General features: G+C 37.3%; 1 protein-coding gene across 6 annotated transcripts in view; it reads right to left on the reverse strand.

The window, feature by feature from the left end:
* Nucleotides 1-20,081, reverse strand: part of SNRK (SNF related kinase) — a 60,692-nt gene that overhangs the window by 24,416 nt on the left and 16,195 nt on the right. The window lies entirely within an intron of this gene.

Genomic DNA, 20,081 nt, shown 5'->3' on the forward strand with positions numbered 1-20,081 from the left:
ACACAACACCTAAACTAGACATGTGGTTTAAAAATGTATACATCTTATTTTCTTACACTAAAAAAAAATCAATGTATCTTTTTAGGAATTACGATAAACATACAAAACTGGGGTTGCCTTTCAATTTATTACTGAGTTTTGAGAGTTCTTTATATATTATTTAACAGATATGTGATTTGCAATCGTTTTCTCCCAGTTTGTGGCTTAACAGTATCTTTCAAAGAGGAGTTAATCTGATAAAAATTATCAAATTTTTCTTTTATGGATTGTGCTTTTGGTGTTGTATCTATAACAGCTTTGCCTAAGCCAAAGCTGCAAAGATTGCCTATGTTTTCTTCTAGAAGTACAGTTTTACATTTAGGTCTATGAAGCACACTGAGTTTTTCTAAGTGGTGTAAGGTATGGGTCAAGATTCATGTTGCATATGGATATCTAATTGTGCCAGCAACACTGTTAAAAAAACTACCCTTTCTCACTGAATTGCTTTAGCACTTTTGCTAAAAATCAATTGACTTTACCTATGTGTGGGTTTATTTATGAACTCTCTATTCTTTTCTATTGATCTATACATATATCCTTTTGCTAATACCATACAATCTTGATTACTGTAGCTTTATACTAAGTCCTAAATACTCTAATTGCTTTTAAGGTTAAATTTTTCCTTCTTCACTGGCCATTTAATGGCTTTCTAATGATCTCTCTTTTCATTTATCTTTAGGAGAGTTTTCTCATTGATTTGTAAGAGCTCTTTCTATAACAAAAATAGCAATCATCATCTATATTACAAATTATTTCCCCAGTTTGTTTCCATTATAATTTTGTCTTAAATATATGTATACCATACCTATTTAACTGTAATCAAATCTATCACCTTTTCCTTACGATTCCTGTTTAAATGGCCAAGATCTTATGAATATTCACCTTTTGGAGGGGGCTTAATTCTTCATCTACAAATCCTTAACTCACCTGGAATTTATTTTGACATATGACATAGGTAGGGAATCTATCATTCTTTCTTCCTCAAATACTTAATTATTCTAGTATAATTTATTAAATAATTCTTCCCCTGATGCCTTCTGATAATGGAAGAATTAAAAATTATTAGAGCCTGCTTTTCTACATCACTTAAAATCACCAGTTAAAGAACCACGATAAGGGGCCAGCTCGGTGGTGTAGTGGTTAAGTTCATGCACTCCACTTCAGCGGCCCAAGGTTCACAGATTCGGATCCCAGGCACGGACCTAGCACCGCTTGTCAAGCCATGCCCTGGCAGCATCCCACATACGATATAGAGGAAGACTGGCAACAGATGTTAGCTCAGGGCCAATCTTCCTCAAAAACAATAATAATAAAATGAAAATAAAATAGAAAAGAACCATGCTAAGATATAGACATGCCCTTGGGAGAACTGGCCCTTACACTAAAGGACCACAAAGCAGACACTGATACATATATCAACAAATGTGCGGCACCACTACTTGCCAGGCACTGTGCTAGGTGCTGAGATGCAATCGTAATGAGACCCTAGAGGTCAGCAACGAAGGAAGAATTTCCAGGAGGGATGGCACTGCTGTCCTTTGTGTCCTGGGCCTTGCCACAATTCTTTCCTGTTCATTCATTTACAGAAAAAGAAACAACCATCTGGCATTTAAAATATGGCTCCATCTTATCTTCCATCTAGGATTCCCCTTTTAGAGCTGCTTCCATGGCAAGTATGTACCTCATCCTACCTCCAAAAGTGTCCAAAAGCACTGCTAAACACCCGGACTCCAGGCAGCAGACAGAGGGCTGTAGCCTGTCTGTTTGTTTTTCCAGTTTTATTGAGAAATAATTGACATACATCACTGTATTAAATTTAAGGTGTACAGCATGATGGTCTGATTCACATATATTGTGAAATAATTACCACAATAGGTTTAGTCAACATCATCTCATAGAGATACAGTAAAAAGAAAAGAAAAACTCATTTCTCCTTGTGATGAGAACTCTTAGGATCTACTCTCTTAATTTCCCTGTATATCATACAGCAGTGTCAACTACAGTCATCATGTCATACATTCTATCTCTAATACTTATTTATCCTATAAATGGAAGTTTGTACCTTTTGACCACCTTCTCCCAATTCCTCCTCTCTTTGCCTCTGGGAACCACAAATCTGATTGCTTTTTCTATGACTTTGGTTTTTTTTTGGTTCCACATAGAAGTGAGATTATACAGGATTTGTCTTTTTCCATCCAACTTATTTCACTTAGCATGCCTTTAAGGCATATCCATGTTGTTGCAAATGGCAGTATTTCCTCATTTTTTTGTGGCTGAGTAACATTTCACTATGTGTGCGAGCATGTATATATGTGTATATATCTCTCTCACAACTTCTTTATCCATCGATGGACACGTGGGTTGTTTCCATGTCTCAGCCACTGGACATAATGCTGCTATGAACACGGGGGTGCAGATATCTTTCTGACTTAGTGTTTTTGTTTCCTTTGGATATATTCCCAGAAGTGGAATTGCTGGATCACACAGTAGTTCTATTTTTAATTTTTTGAGGATCCTCCATACTGTTTTCCATAGTGGCTGTACAAATTTACAATCTCAGCAACAGTGCACAAGGGTTCCCTTTTCTCCACCTCCATGCCAGGATTTGTTATCTCCTGTCTTTTTGATGATGGCCCTTCTAACAAGCATGAGGTGCTATCTCACTGCGGTTTTAATTTGAATTTCCCTAATGACTAGTGATGTTGAGCATCTTTTCACGTACCTCTTTGGCCATTCATATGTCTTCTTCGGAAAAATGTTCAGGTCCTTTGCCCATGTTTAAACCAGATTATTTGCTTTTTTTGCTATTAACTTGTATGAGTTCTTGATAGATTTTGGATATTAACCCCGTATCAGAAACACGGTTTGCAAATATTTTTTCCCATTTCATAGGTTGTCTTTTCACTTTGTTAATGGTTTCTTTTGCCGTGCAGAAACTTTTTAGTTTGATGTAGTCCCACCTGTTTATTTTGATTTTGCTGCTTGTGCTTTCCATGGTGTGATTTCCAAAAAATCCTTACCAAGATTCATATCATGGAGCTTTTCACACGTTTTCTTCTAGGAGTTTTATGGTTTCAGGTCTTACATTTAAGTCTTTAATCTATTTCAAGTTAATTTTTGTGAGTAGTGTAAGATAGAGGTCAAGTTTCATTCTTTTACAAGTGAATATCCAATTTTCCCAGAACCATTTACAGAAGCGACTATCTTTTCTCCATTAAGTACTCTCACTTCCTTGCCAAATATTAGTTGACCATATATGCTTGGATTTATTTCTGGGCTCTCAACTGGTCTACCACTCTGTTTTTATGTTAGTATGATACTGCTTTAATGACTATAGCCTTATAATCATGAAATTAGGAAGTGTGATGCCTCCTGCTTTGTTCTTCTTTCTCAGGATTTCTTTGGCTATTTGGGGTCTTCTGTGGTTCCATATAAATTTAAGGAGTGTTCTTTCTATTGCCGTAAAAAATGCCATTGGAATCTTGGTAGGGATTGCATTGAATCTATAGGTGGCTTTTGGTAGCACTGATATTATAATAATATTAATTCTTCTAATCTATGAACACGAGATATCTTTCCATTTATTTCTGTCTTCAGTTTCTTTCATCAATGTCTTGTAGTTTTCACAGTAGAGATCTTTCACCTCCTTATTATCATAAATGAGATCGATTTATCTCCTTTTCAGAAAATTCAGTTAGTGTATAAAAACACTACTAATTTTTCTATGTTAATTTTGTATCCCATGATTTTAGTGAATTTGCTGATTAGTTCTAACAATTCTTCAGAGTCTTTAAGATCTTTTTATATATAAAATCATGTCATCTGTAAATACAGACAATTTTACTTCTTGCTTTCCAATTCTATTAATACGATGTACCAAAGTGACTGATTTGCATATGTTGAACCATCCTTGCACCCCAGGGATCAATTCTACTTGATCATGGTGAATGATCTTCTTAATGTGCTGCTAAATTAGGTTTGCTAGTATTTTATTGAGAATTTTTGCATTTATATTCATCAGGAATATTGGCCTGTAGTTTTCTTTTCTAGTAGCATCCTTTTCAGGCTTTGGTATCAGGATAACATTGGCTTCGTAAAATGAGTTTGGGAGCGTTCCCTCCTCTGATTTTTTGGAAGAGTTTGAAAAGGACTGATGTTAATTCTTCTTTAAATGTTTGGTAAAATTCACCAGTGAAGCCATCGGGTCCTGGGCTTTTCTTCATTGTGAGATTTTTGATTAATGATTCAATCTCCTTACTAGTAATTGGTCTATTCAGATTTTCTATTTCTTCCTGATTCAGTCTTGGTTGTACGTTTTTAAGAACTTTTCCATTTCTTCTACATTGTTCAGTTTGTTGGCATATAGTTGTTCATAATAGCCTCTCATGATCCTTTGTATTTCTTGTAATGTCTCCTTTTTCATTTATAATTTTGTTGATTTAGGTCCTCTTTTTTCCTTGGTTAATCTAGGTAAGGGTTTGTCAATTTTGTTTATCTTTTCAAATAACAACTCTTAGTTTAGTTAATCTTTTCTATTGTTTTTCTGTTCTCTATTTCATTTATTTCTGCTCTAATCTTTACTATTTCCTTCCTTCTGCTGCCTTTTGGCTCAGTTTGTTCTTCTTTTTCTAGTCCCTTAAGGTGTAGAGTTAGGTTACTTGGGATCTCTCCTGTTTCTAAACATAGGCATTTACTGCTCTGAACTTCCCTCTTAAAACTGCTTTTCTTGCACCCTCATAAGTTCTGATATGTTGTGTTTCCATTTTTGTCTCGAGAAGCTTATTTATTTTCCCTTTAATTTCTTCTTTGATCCACTAGTTGTTCAGGAATATCATGTTTTTAAGAGTTTTCAACTATGATTTCATGATTCTTTCTCATCTCTTGCTGCTATCAGTGTGCCAGACTCTATAAAGTCTCTATGCTCTATCAATCAGCTAAAGGTTAGAAATAAGAATTTATTGAACTTGCTAGAATTTTACATAAAATTAAATAAGGATCTGAGTGAGACCTTGAATGACAACTATCAATAAAATACATGAGCTTTTGTACATGGGCTTAGGCCAGTCCATTCCAGCATCCTAGGAGCCTTTCTTTGCTTGCTTCCTGGCGTTCTGCTGTGTTTGGAACAACTCAAAAACTGATCTAAAGAAAGTGATCAGTAATTAGCTCTCTAATTGCTAACAGACACTGGTAGCTAAGGATTCTGAAGTTCATCTATCTTACATAAAGTAACATAAGAATAAAGCCTTAGAAAGCCTCCTCACCATATGAAAAGCAGTTCTCCTTATTCCCCTGACAGTTGCTGGAAGAGTCAAGAGTTAGAAAGCTAGAGAATACAAATTCTCTACCTAGTCTTGCCTCTGCTGATTAATGAATTCATTTTGATACTGAAGCTAGATGGTAAATCTAGCTTTTTAGAAAACTTGAAAAATAGGTAAAGTTATGAAAATATAGCTACTCTGATACATGAATATAAGCTTATAGTGGGCTGATATTGAATGTCTTGTACAGTCATGTGTCACTTAACAACAGGGATACATTCTGAGAAACGTGTCATTAGGCAATTTTGTTGTCATGTGAACATCATAGAGTGCGCTTACACAAACCTAGATGTTGTAATCTACTACACACCTAGGCTATGTGGTACTAATCTCATGGGACCACTGTCGTATATGCAGACTGTTGTTGACAGAAACGTCATCACGCACCACATGACTGCTTTATCAATCAATGGTATTCATACACATTAGTCTCTCAAGAATTGGTTAAGCCAGTTTCAGTCCTCTAGAAACTAGTTACCACTCAGTACAAAACTGAGAATCCCATCTTGGAACATGGAGGTCAACCACCTGAGGGGCTTCCCTGCCATCTACTGGAGCTCCCAATCTATGGTAAGTCTCTTTTAAACTTTAACAAGAACTTCCAAATGTCAACAAAGAGTTAATACATACAGTTAATGACACAAAATGGGGTTTTAAAAAAATTGTATCAGACACACCAAATACCCACCAATTAAGTCTACTTTGACTTTAAAAACTAAAAAGAACACTGTACCCCCAACAACTTGACGTTCCTTTTGGGAGCAGCCCTGTCTATAATCTTAGCTCCAATTTTCCATTCCAAATCACAGCTAGGAATTTTAAAACACAATAAGGAAAATGAGAGATCTAATAAATAAAACAAGTTAGAGTCAAGTAGCCAAAGGCACAAAAATAAGGACACTATTTCACACTTATATTTTATGCTCCAAAGTTTATTTCAAAACTGCTTGTGTGCATCATTTCTGTCAAGAAGTTGTGGGCCCACTCTTTACTCAGCCCCATAAACTTGCAAGATCAGATCCAAAAATGGGCTTCATAGTATTTCATACAACACCTCTGAAAAACTGCACCTCTGCATCTCTCTGAAGAGAGGAACCACAGATTTCATCAGACTCATGATGAGTCTAGGATTCATTAAATACACATATAGAAGACAAGGAAAAGGGGTTATGATGTGAGCAAAGAAATTAAGAGGAGCCATGGAAGGCAGCCACAATTAAACTTTGTAAAGAACTTTAGAAGAATGTAAATTTTCATTTCGTTAGTTCATTTCTGTAATATTTACTCATTTAAAAAAACATTAAGAGGTTGTCATTGTTTACTAGGCAATGGGGATGGGACACAGATAACATATAAATAAACACACAGTTCCCTCTCTCAAGGACCTTACCATTGAGCAAGAGAGACAAGCCATCTGAAGTGAGCAAGCCTTGGCATCATCCCATCCAATTCCAACGGGAAAAGGCACCGAGGGCATGGGTCCTCTGCATCTCTTTATCCTCTTTTTTTTTAGCCATCTACAACCCCTCCATTATTTTTATCCAACAAACTAGTGTGCCTACTCTGTGCCTGGCTGTATCCCAGACACTAGAATTTAGATGTATCTAGGAGGAGGGTCTAACTCCATAGAGTCTTGTTTTCCTACTCACGAGACAGTGCCACAAATGCTGAGGTCCTACAATATTTTCCTTAGGTTCCAGGCTTTAAAATAATTCTGAACTAAATTTTTAAAATATTAAATTAGGCACTGTTTTATACTTTACTGGATGTAATTTTAAACACATCACTATAAAGCTAATAAATCAATAAAAATTAGGTGAGATAAGTCAATGTTTTCCAAAGACAAACTAGGCTATACAGAAATGGGTTATATAGAATCATGGGAATAAAAAAATGAAAAAACAGCGAAGGGTACTTATTTGGAATCATAACTATAATGAAGCATCAGTTCCACAGGACAGTCCCTGCTACTTAACCCGCCTTAGCTCTGTGGTGCCCTGTTCTATGTCTGCTCTCCATCTTTCTCTACCAAAGTCAACAGTAATGTGAGGATCTGACTGCCAGAAGCCACAGCCCATGAAGGAAGTACACCACACTCTGCATTAGAATGTAACTGTGAAAGCATTTCCCAAGCAGCCATTTGGGGAGTCAGGACCACACATGCAACTTCCCGACATGAAGAGACAGGGTGTCCCCAGAAACTGAGACCTGTCAGGAACTAGTCCCATAAGGCCACCTCAAGAGTGTGCACAAGAGAGTGATCAAGCACAGCACCTGCATGTCAGCAGACACACACCTTCTTCAACAGTTCTGAAAAACACCGCAATAACTCACTCGGCCATTCGGAGTTCTGACTCTGTGCAGCAATGTGTATTCTGAACAACAGGATTCCAAATATTTTGTGTTAAAAAGTCTGTTCTAACTAGTGATTTTCTGTTTTGCAAACCAGTCTTTCTTCAACAGGTTTGTCTCTCCCCACTAAAAAGAAAAACCTCAAGAAAAATACCCAAGCAGATTTGATGTTTTCAACTCCCTAAATGTTTCCTATGCTACAACCTGAAGTGAATATAAGTGGTTTCAGTTTCTACACGTATTTCTGTATTGAAATAGTTACCGTTTTGGGTGGTTTGAAAAGCTCTTCTGAAGTTCCAAGAAACTAACCAGCTATCAAATAAATACCAGGACTGACTTTATTTTTTTTATCCAACATTAAAAACACATACACAAATCTCTACTTTAGAAGTTAACCTATTCCCTAAATACAAATAACCAAACATTCTGAAAGTTAAATACAATGAAAAACACGTGTGAGAAAAACACATAGGCAAAGGTCCTGGGCTTGCCCTTCCCCCCAGTTCTCCCAGGCAGCCGACATTTCAGAACCCCGCCCCCGACAACAACTTTCCAAAGGAGAAGAGAGCAGGCGGTGATGGTTAAATGCCCTCTGGGACTGCAGTGCAGCACCACAGAAACACAAGCCATTCTGTGATCTCTCCAAAAGAGGCCGTGCTGAGACAGTTACCTCTTGATCACTAAAGGGCCATGCTGTGTCTGGCATTATGCTAAGTACTTGACCTGTATTCACTCATCTAGTCCCTTCAACAATCCTGAAGGTAGGAACTAATACCATCCCTATTTCACAAATGGCAGTAACAGCAGAGACATGGGTTAGGGGCGAAGAAGAGGCAGGCGTGAGCCCTCTGCCTGTGGAGGAGCAGGTGAGGCCTCGCCAAGAGGGCGGCACGTCGGCAGGAGTGGTCTAGGCACAGGGATGGGAGACTGAAGGACCCTGAGGCAGGGCTGGATGTGGAATGTGACCAACAGCAAGGAGGCAGTGTGGCTGAAGCTGAGGGAGCAACTGGGAAAACAGTGGGAGGGAAAAGTCAGAGAAGAAGTGGGGAAACCAATCTTGAGGGCATGTTGGCCACTGTGAAGGTCTCTGGTTTTGATTGTGAATGAAATGGGAAGTCTTTAAAGTGTTTTGAGCAGAGGAGTGACATGAGGAGAGACTCAAATTTTAAAAGGAGCTGATAAGCATTGTTTTCCTTATGAGTGGTGGTTACTTGAAACTGCCACCTTGTTCTGCGGACCCCAGAAACTTCCCTCTCCTTACAGCTGTTCCCAACTGCAATTCCTGACTTACCCTCGCCCCCAGCCCCAGGGCCTCCCCGCACCTGCACCTGTCCACACCTGAGAAGTGTGGCGTGTGTGGCGGCAGGAAACAAAGGAAAGGAAAGCTGCCTCTAAAATCCCTCCTCTCCCGTCTTCTTTCTAAGATACACATACTCATGCCAGGCAGCCCAATTCCTAGCTGTTCTGACGAAATACCCAAAGACCCAGAGCTTGGGCCCTAGTCTGAAAAGCAGATGAACAGAGACTCCAATTTTTATTCACATACGACCTACAGTATCAGCCCTGCACACCTCTGTCCTTCCACACGGGATTTCAGAGGAAGGGAGTAAGAGGTGCACTAAGGCCCACTTAACACAAGACCCTGTCTAGTTAATAGTAGTAAGAGCCCTTAGAAAACTGCAAAGGTGCTATCAATCCTCCGGGGGAAGAAAATGATGAATGAGGCAGAGGGGCAACCTTCTGACCTGCACGAGGCCAGCAGATGCCCTAATCGGAAACTCCAGGGGATGGCCGTGGAAAGGGAGCAGGCAGGACAGTCTCCAGGCTCAGAGGACAGGCAAGGACAAGGGTCCCTGAGAGAGGTATCTAGTTTGACGTTCCAGACACTGGAACAGCACCAGAAAAAATTTCCAAAGGACCTGAAATTTACTTCTCACTTACTTATTCCTAAAAGAGCAGAGTGTGATTAAAAATGGGGGTGGGGGCAGGGGGAGAAATTTAAGCTCAATTATCAACATCAAAAAAAAACTACACATTCTTGTTCACTTTTTGAAACTAAAGAGGTCAAATGTTTTTTCTAACACCTGTTTGTTGGAGAATATTAGAATTAAAATGTTGGGAATCTGTTTTTCCACTAGTACTAAAAACTTTTGATTCTAAGGACTTAAATTAGTGATAGGCAAGGCTGGATGCACATGAGAATCCCACAAACCTTCTGGACGTGGGCCTCACCCAAGGCTATCAACTCCAGGAGTGGGGCCCAGGCAAGGTTGCCCGTTTGTTTTTAATCTCCCCTAGGTAAAACTGATGGGTGAGTTGAGAACCCCAGTTTAAATCTTACCATACCATTAGTACAGTAGGGTAAATTATACTTTGCAAAACAGTGTCGACATATATTTCATTTGATCTGAACCTTCTGACACAGTGAACAGAACAATAAGCACCAGAGCTAAAAATGCAGGAGGGAAAACACCAAAAACACAAAAGCCATTCCTATCATATTTTTCAGGCCTCTCACTGAAAAATCAATGATTGAGTTAGCCTGAAAAACCCATCAATATGGTACCTATAGATTATACCACTCATAACATTTCATGCTCAAGAATCTTTATTACAAATATTCAATTCAACAATAGCTTATTTATAAAACCCAGATGATTTTACTCAAGGTACAGAATTTCTGCTACCTGCTTCCCAAATGCTTAATTATATAACATTCACATTAGAAAGCCAGTAAGCTGTGAATACAGAACAAATACTGAATAAAGTGCTTTTATTTACAGAAGGTTCATGCCAGATCAATTATTTATTTATCTTCTTTATTATTATTATTTTTTTGCTGAGGAAGATGCCCCTGCGCTAACATCTGTGCCAATCTTCCGCTACTTTATATGTGGGATGCCACCACAGCACAGCTTGATGAGCGGGATGTGTAGGTTCGCACTGGGGATCCAAACCTATGAACCCCGGGCCACCGAAGCAGAGCATGTGAACCTAACCACTAAGCCACTGGGCTGGGCCCTGCCCAGATCAATTTTTAATTGTGACTTCTGAAATAACTGTCATTGCTCACAGGCATGTGAAACTTCAGAAAGTTTACAAGAGGATTTTCATTTTCTCTTTTGGTTTTATGTGACAAGTGATGATGTCACACTTTGAAAAAGATGTCTTTCAGAGTATGTGACCTTGCACTTGGCAGCTGGGTTGTGGAAGCTGTGTGCCACATTTCTCAGGATATGTTTTTCACTTCTCAACTGAATGCAGCATGTGTGATGCTGCCTGGGCCCCAGGCTGTAACATAGTTCATTCTGGTCAGATACCATGCAGGCAGGTTTTATGTTTACCTTTTTAAATGAAACAGACAAGGTACTACTTTAAAGCAGACCAAACTTCCTTCCGTATGGGTATAAGAGGCACAGATGATCCTTTAAAAATGTATAATCCCAAACTCTGCACTTGGGCCTAAAACTCTATAACAAAAGCCTAGGTCTCGGTCTTCTCATCTAGAGCCCATCAGGGCCATATGTCCCATGGCAAACGGCGTAAGAGAAACTAATACAAAATTTGACCAGATTCTGACTGCGGGAAGAGAAGGTCCAAGTCAGAAAACAGTGAAACATTACTACGGGATCTGTCTCTAATCAATCTAACTTTCAGAAGGCAAATGAAACCACACACTCAGATTTTGTGCAGCTTGGAAAGGACTGTAAAAAAAGTACATTAACAGCTTTTCTGGAATCAACCAGAAATAAAAGCAAGGAGTTATCAATTCATGACATACACTATAATAGATTTATATAAACCAAGGAGAAAATTTCTGATTTATGTCCTTTTGGACTATTTCAAAGTTCTGCCACAAAGGTTTTATGGCTCAGGTTGTACTGTCTGTACAGGAAGGAGTAATTCTTTTAAAAATTTTCAGGTTGGCCCAGTGGTAGTGGTTAAGTTCATGCACTTCACTTCAGTGGCCCAGGGTTTGCGGTTTGAATCCTGGGGGGGACCTATGCACCACTCATCAAGCCATGCTATGGTGGAATCCTACATACAAAACAGAGGATGACTGGCATCAGACGTTAGCTCAGGGACAATCTTCCTCACGGAAAAAAAAAAATTTCAAGGAGGAAACATTTAAATATTTGAACATATTATAACATGATGCTACAATCACAGTCCTTTTCATGGCCATCCAGTTCCTAAATTCTCTAAAAGCCTCTCTTATAAAAGGGAGTATGCTGAGATGTTTCATCACAGGACTAGGGCGGAGCAAGGAGCGACTGCGCTAAGTGCAGTAACTGTGGCTTCTAGTTTAACCACAACTCACGCTTGAACAGGCTAAGATTTCCAAAAAGTGGCATAGTATATGCACTATAACAGTATATAAATTAGTAGTCAAGAATGTCTCAATTTATGTTTTACTAATCTACTTTTTCACAAGACAAGGTAATTCTTTTCAGACAGACCAGCCTGTCATTTTTAAATTCATACTGGATTTTGAGATGGTCTTCACATTCAATCAGTTAGGTCAAAGAAACGAATAATTAAAGATACTTAAGAACACAATATTAAGATGTGCCCATAGCCTTGATCAGATCTTAAGGCATTAGTGAACCAGAAAAAATTAAGAACCACAGCTCTAAAATAAATACAAGTACAGACTTTCAACATGGAGAGGGCTAAATGCTCTCACCTCAGTGGATATAGGATAATTTTCAGCTGATTATCTGGTCTTAAAATTGTTTTTATTTTTAAAAAAATATAAGACTGACATACGTTGGCATGCATTTAATAGTGCAAAAATGCAGTGTGTTTCTATCATAGTGACCATCATCCCCAGACCATGATCAGGCATTACGGTTAAAAATGAAGTAAAAACAACCCTACACAGCATCTCAGTAATGTCTACAGTGGGATATCTGCCTTCTAGGCAATGAATAATATACATATTACTTTTCAAATTTTTATTTTGCAATAATTATAGATTCACAGGAGTTGCCAAAAAAAAAAAAAAAACACCAGGGAGATCTCATGTACTCTTCATCCAGGTTCCCCCAGTGGCAACATTTTGCTTAACTACAGTACAATGTAAAAACCAGGAAACTAACATTGGGACAGTGCACACAGCTTATTCAGATTTCATCATTTTACATGCACTCATTTGTGTGTATGCAGTTTCTGTGCAATTTTATCACATGTGTAGATTCATGTAACTGCCATTAGATACAGAAGTGTTCCATCACCACAAGGCTCCTTCGTGCTATCCCTTTATAGCCACACCACTCACGACCATCTCTAACCCCCAGCAACCACCAATCTGTTCTCCACATTTATAACTTTGTTTCTTCAAGAATCATATAAACACAATTATACAGTACAAAAGCTTTTGAGATCAGCTTTTTTCACTAAGCATAACTCCCCTGAGAGCCATCCAAGCTGTTGTATCAACAGATTGTCCCTTTTTATTGCTGCACGGTATTCCTTGGCAAGGATGTACCACAGTTTAACCATTCACCTGTTGAAGGACATCTGGGGTGTTTCCAGATTTTGGCCATTACAAATAAAGCTGCTATGAACATCCATGTACAGCTTTTTATGTGAACATAGGATTCACTTCTCTGGGATGAACATCCAGGATTGCAACTGCAGGGTTGCATCATAAGTACATATCTAGTTTTAGAAGAAACTGACAAACTATTTTCCAGAGTGGCTGTAGTAGTGATTCCTCTCATTATTCTTTTTCCTAATTGTTTTCGCTCTTCTAGGTCCTTGGCCTTTCCATAAAATTTTAGAATAATGTCTATGACTAGAAAAACTTTGCAGGGCTTTTGATAGGATTGCATTAAAACTATAGATTAACGTGAGGAGAACTGACATCTGTACTATGTTGTCTTCCAATTCATGAACATGATTTCTCTCTCCATTTATTTAGGTCTTCTTTGATTTCTTTCATTAGCATTTTGCAATTTTCAGTATAAATTATTTTTGTTACACTGTGTTTTGTTAGATGCATACATTTTCTTTGGCATGATGGTCATAGTACTGTGTTTTTAATTTTGGTCTCTACATGTGTTGTTCATGTATAGAAATACAATTGATTTTCATATGTTGATCTTATATCCTGTGATCTTGCTGAATTTATTTATTGGTTCTAGGAACTTTTCTGTAGATACTTTGAGATTTTCAATGTAGGCAATCATGTTATTGGCAGGCTGAGAGAGTTTTATTTCTCCCTTTCCAATCTGTATGCCTTCCAGCATTATGTTGAATAAGAGTGGTAAGTACTTCCTTGCCTTCTTTCTTTCTTTTTCTTTCTTTCTTTCTTTTTTTTTTTTTTTTTTGCTGAGGAAGATTTGCCCTGAGCCTAACATCTGTGTCAATCTTTCTCTATTTTGGACATGGGTCACCACCACAGCAAGGCTGTAAAGTGGTATAGGTTTGCACCCTGGATCTGAACCCGTGAACCCGGGTCACCGAAGTGGAGCATGCTGAACTTAACCATTACACCACGCAGCTGGTCCCTCTTTGCCTTGTTTCTGAATTTAGGGGGAAAGCATTCAGTCTTTCATCATTAAGTACATTAGCTGTAGGGTTTTTGTAGATGCTCTTTATTAAGTTGAGGATGTTCCCCTCTATTCCTAGTTTACTGAGAGCCAGCAAAGAGTATTATTTTAATGTAGGGCAAAATACAGATTTATGAAGAAAAGAACTCGAGTTTTTTACATACTCATATGCACAAGGACACTTCCTATAACTGTGGATAATCTCCATTAAATGCTCAACTGCAATTGTAAAGACTGTTATACACTATACTGTTATACAGTATACTGCTATACTCACTGACTCTAAATCTAAACCTCTGCACTGCATTAATACAGAGCCATGTTTTAAGTAATTTAGCTTTCAATGATATTGACTGCATATTAATTTACCAAATGATAAATTAATGCAGAGACTGACTTTTCATCTTTGAAACAGTTTATAAACTAGGAAGCATCTAATACAGGGGTTTTCAGTTCCAGAGCTGTAACATCCTAGGAAGCCTCTGAATCTCAAATGAGATGGCAAAGTTCTCAATACAAAATTAATTCATTTTAACTTAAAAATAAGATTAAAATTTTTAATGAAGTAGAAAAAAGTCATAATGTCAAGGTTTTACAACAACTGAAAAGTTGTGTGTGATCTAAGAAACGGTTTTCCCATTTTAGAGTTTCTCTAATGGAGAAATCTTTAAAGCACACTTTAGTTTTGTTTTTTAAAGCAGAGTAAGCTCTTTCCCAACGCTGCTTTGAGAATAACCCCTCACTTACCCAGAAATTCACTTGGAGCCTCACTACAAGCAGGCCACCCCACAGGGTGATGAAACCCATTAGTTTCAGAAGAGCCTGCTCTCTCCAGAGCAAAGGCATGAAGTGTGCCTTACCTCAGCAGGCACGGTTCATCCCCCTGCCTGTCTTTCCACTGTCTTAACTGATTCACCAAGCAGCAATAACGAGTTTTCCACCATGTACATGCTGCACTGCAATCTCTACTGCAGGAATTCCAAAGACTGCAAAGAGATTCCAGGATTTTTCACACAGATCATTTTTTCTCTTTCCTTTCTAACTCAGTGAAGTCAACTTAACACGCATTCTTGAAAGCCCATGGAAGCAGACGAAGCAAAGAGCTCCCCAAGCATGATCTAGCCACCCTTCTCTCCCCAAATCCCTATGTATGACAGAAAAGGGAGATGGCAGGTGGGGTTACACTGAAAGAGGCAATCAGAGCCCCAAAACCCAGCTGGCAGGAGCTTCTGTGGCGCTCCTTTCCAGAAGACACAGACTGAAAACAGGAAGGATTGTACCAAGACAACCATTAGAGGGATTAATTAATTACTCTCACCCTGTAAATCACCAAGCACGAACAAGCAGACATTCGTTCCAGGAAGGACGAGTGACTGTGGGCATTAGGGGCAAAGGTCTGCTGACAGTCTGTCAAATGCTAACACCAGATACCAGGACATCCCATTTGGCCACATCTTGCTCCTGTCCCACGTCCACTGGAGGCAGATGATAATACTCAGTCACCACATTCACAGACAGGCTATTAGGGACTCTCAAAGACAGAGATAAACAAACAACTAACAATCCCAAGCACCTAGGAAAAATGAGCACCATGAGAGAGGAAGCAAGGGCATCAAACAGAACTAATACCCCAGAAAACCCACTTTATGGAGAACTTCCAGAAGTGTTAAACCATGCTTCACAGAATGAATGAAATGCAGTCCTACAATGAAAATAAAATTAGTCTCACATCAGACTTTGCACTGGCAATTTTAGAAGCAAAAAGAAGACAGGAAAATATCTTCAAAGCTGGGAGAGATTTTGAATATGTATTTCTATACCGAGGCAAATTACCATTCAAATAAGAGCATACTTTTAGACAAGGACTTTGAGAATTTTTCACAAATACTCTCTAAAGGATTACAAACAAACAAACAAAAATAACCCAAGTGAAAGACAGGGAATTCAAGAATCAGTGGTAAATCAAGAAATTTGTAAAATTAAGTCCAAGTATTTATTATAAATAAATAAAAGCAAATAATAAATCTACTACTACAAAGGAAGTAAAAGCAAACTGTAGTTCTTGTTTGTAGGATAGAGGGAATGATATGGATGCTGATTAACTCTGGACATTAAGGGTAGACACTTTTACAAGAAAAACAGACTGCACGTCTTGCAAACCACTAGGGGAGGAAGAGCAAAGAAAACTTGAATAACCCAACAAAATACAGGATAAGGTAATAAATAATGAGGCAAATGAGAACCACAAAATAAGAGAACAAAAACATTCCAGTAATAATAAATATGAATGGATTAAATTCACCTATTAAAAGACTGACTCACAGATTGGACACAAAACACAGCTACATAGTGTTTAAAAAAGATAAACCTGAAACAGAATGACAGAATACACAGCAATAAGCATCAAATAAGTACAGTTTCATACTGATAAAAGATATAGCTCATCATATAAAATTATAAACTTTTATATACCTAACATAGCTTGAAAACAACATGTATAAAAAAATACATTATTAAAATACAAAATTCACAGATTAGGAGACTAGCATAATTCTCTCAGAAAGTAACAGACCAGAATAAAAACATAATACAAAGGAACAAATTTTAACAACCTTAATTATGTATAAAAACTTGGTATGTACTAAAAATACAAATATTTTATTTGTATTTTAGGCAATAGTCACCAAAAATTACTATGCATTAAGCCACAGAGAAAATCTAAAAATATTCCCCAAAGCAGAAACCAATTGGGCATATTTATTAACTGCAACGTACTAAAATTACAGATTCAAAATCAAATACATAAAAGGAAAAATAAATCTATCCACTTTGAATTTCTTTCAAAAACCAAAAACCTTTTGGGTTAAACAAGAAACAAAACAGTAAAGATAAACTTTAGCAATGAATAACAATGACTGCAGAGTAAAACCCCTAGGATGCTACCAGAGACTGTGGGAGAAGACAATAGACAGCTTTAAGTTATTTCTTAGATAGAAATCAGGACAATAAAGAAAAAAGATTTCAATTCAAGACACTTAAAAAAAAGAAACTCAATGATCCTGGAAAGAGTTAATAAAAATGAAAGAAAAAGTAATGATGTAGAAAACAAAAGTGCAGTTGATAAATTAAAAAAAAAATCAGGTTCTTCGAAAAGCATAACGAAATAGATAATTCCTGCACTAAGTCTCAACGTTGAGGACGAGTGTACTCTTAAAACACTTACTTGTAAAATTGAACCAAAGTTGTTTTATTTAGCAAGATCTGGTAATTTAATGAAATGACTGATTTTAATCTTTGTTCCAATTAATTTTGCTAAAGATTTGTGAAAAATCACTGATTGATTTCGGCACAATAAACTAATACTACATTAACAGAAAGATAACTGTTCATTTGTTTTTTTAAAGCAATTCTATATTTATTTCAATCACACAGTTAGACCAATGAATTGAAATAAATACAAATAAAGACACCTATGAACTCCACCCAATCCTACTTTACCAACAAAAGGTAACCATTTGTCAGACTGGTGAGCATCCTTCCAGACAATTTTCTCTTGCTTTTTAAAAACCTTTTAGATGTTTTATTATGCAGTATTTAAGGGGGGAAAAACCAAAATAAAGAACATTGCAATGAACACCTGTGTACCAACCAGCCAACTCAGGAAATAAACATCACCAGTACAGTTGAAACCCTCTAGGTATGCCTGCCCCTCAGAAGTATCTATCTTGATGTCATGCATTCTTCATACTTTACTACATGTGCATGCACCCTTAAACACTTTATAACACTGCTCTGCATGTTTTAAACTTTTATATAATACTATATGTACTCTTTACCAATTTGTTTTTCTTAAACATAATGTGTGTAAACTCCAGCCATGCTAACATACATAGTTTATTATTTTTCACCAACATACAGAGTTTCGTCACATGAATATTGAACAATTTATTCTGCAGATGAATACTCAATAACACTGTTAAAAACATTATTGGGAAATCTCGTGTACATGAGTGAGAGCTTCTCTAGAGTGTGTACATAAGAGTAGAATTGCTGAGTCTCAGGATGTGCATATATTTATTTTTTTTATTGAGGTCATAATAGTTTATAACATTGTGAAATTTAAGTTGTATATTATTATTTGTCAGTCACCATATATATGTGCCCCTTTACCCCTTATGTCCACCCCCAACCCTCTTCCCCTCCCATAACAACTAATCTGTCCTCTTTGTCCATGTTTTTGTTTATCTTCCACATATAAGTGAAATCATACAGTGTTTGTCTTTCTCTGTCTGGCTTATTTCGCTTAACATAATCCCCTCAAGGTCCAACCGTGTTGTTACAAACGGGATGACTTTGTCTTTTTTTTATGGCTGAGTAGTATTCCACTGTATGTGTATATTTTTAACTTTACTAGGTACTGACAAATTGTATTCTACATAGTACAAGAGTTCCTGATGATCTATAGTCTTACCTACATTGGTGTTGTCTGACTTTAGTTTTTCCCAACATGAAAAGTAGGAAACGGTATCTTATTGTGGTTATGATTTACCTTTCCCTGATTATTAGTGAAGCTGAACATCTTTTTCAAGTTCAAACATTTATGTTTCCTCTTCTGTAAATTCTTGGCTTCATTTTCTGATTAGAGCTGCAACACTAATCAAAAACTTCTAGCTCAAATACTCTAATGAAAGACTTCAGTAAAGCCTGGTTATCTATAGTGGGCAGAAACCATTCATTAACCCTTCCTTTTCCAGAACACACAGTCTAACATGAAAAGCAGTGTCTTGCTGTACAGAGTATTCAGATAAGCCAGTATGCTTCAATGTACTCTTCAATGTATGTATTTAATCTTCTGTAACCTGCATTTCAAATGATCAGAATGCAAATGAAAGACTCGTATCTATGAAGTTTGACATATGTGCATATAATATCAGGGCATATTTTTACAAGATTAAACCAAAAATTTAAATAGCTGATGACATCTTCAGATTAATAAATCCTTAAAAAGTAAAAATAAATTCCTACATGACCTTCAGGTATGACCCCAAGGGGACAAAGTTGAGACAAGCTGAAAACCAGTAAACATTTCCACCACAAGTAGATAACTCATGACAAGAGAGTGAGAGCACAAAAATGTGTTGGAGTAAAGGGAGAGGGTAGCTGGGAATGCCAAGGGATACCACTATTCTGGAAACCACCATATACCAAGCACTCTGTATGCCAATTTCCTATTCCGTACAATGAGATGGACAATAACCACCACACAAGTCGCTGTGAAAAGTAAACAAGATAATATGGGAATACAATCTGATCTAATTCTATTTTATGGATGAAGAAATGAAGTAGAGAGAGGTCAAGCACACTGTTCAAGGTCACAATTAATAAATGATTCCAAAAGCCCAAATTCTTCACACTGCACTCTAATATTCATAGTACCTTTCCAATAGGTGTCTTAATGACTGTGAAAGGGTATTCAGAGGAAGGAGACGACTAGGGTCACTACTAGAAGAATCTAAGAAAAGAGGAAAAGTACTCAGACCTTAAAAAAAACTACAACAAGCAGATGAGAGGTTACCTTAAATGATAACCTCTCATTTTCCCTTGTGCTGACAAATATACTTTAGACATTTGCCATCTAAAGGGTAAAATTAAGTAACTGCCAGCTTTAGGGATATATGGCATTCATGAAACCCCATCTGTTAATTAAGACACATTTAATAGAAATTCTCTTGAAAATTATTTTTAGATAAACAACAAGTGATTTGACCAACTACACTCTAGCTGGTAGAAATCGAGTGGGCAAATACTGGAA

This window comes from Equus caballus, chromosome 16 (genome assembly GCF_041296265.1).
Source record: "Equus caballus isolate H_3958 breed thoroughbred chromosome 16, TB-T2T, whole genome shotgun sequence".
NCBI classification, from domain to species: domain Eukaryota; kingdom Metazoa; phylum Chordata; class Mammalia; order Perissodactyla; family Equidae; genus Equus; species Equus caballus.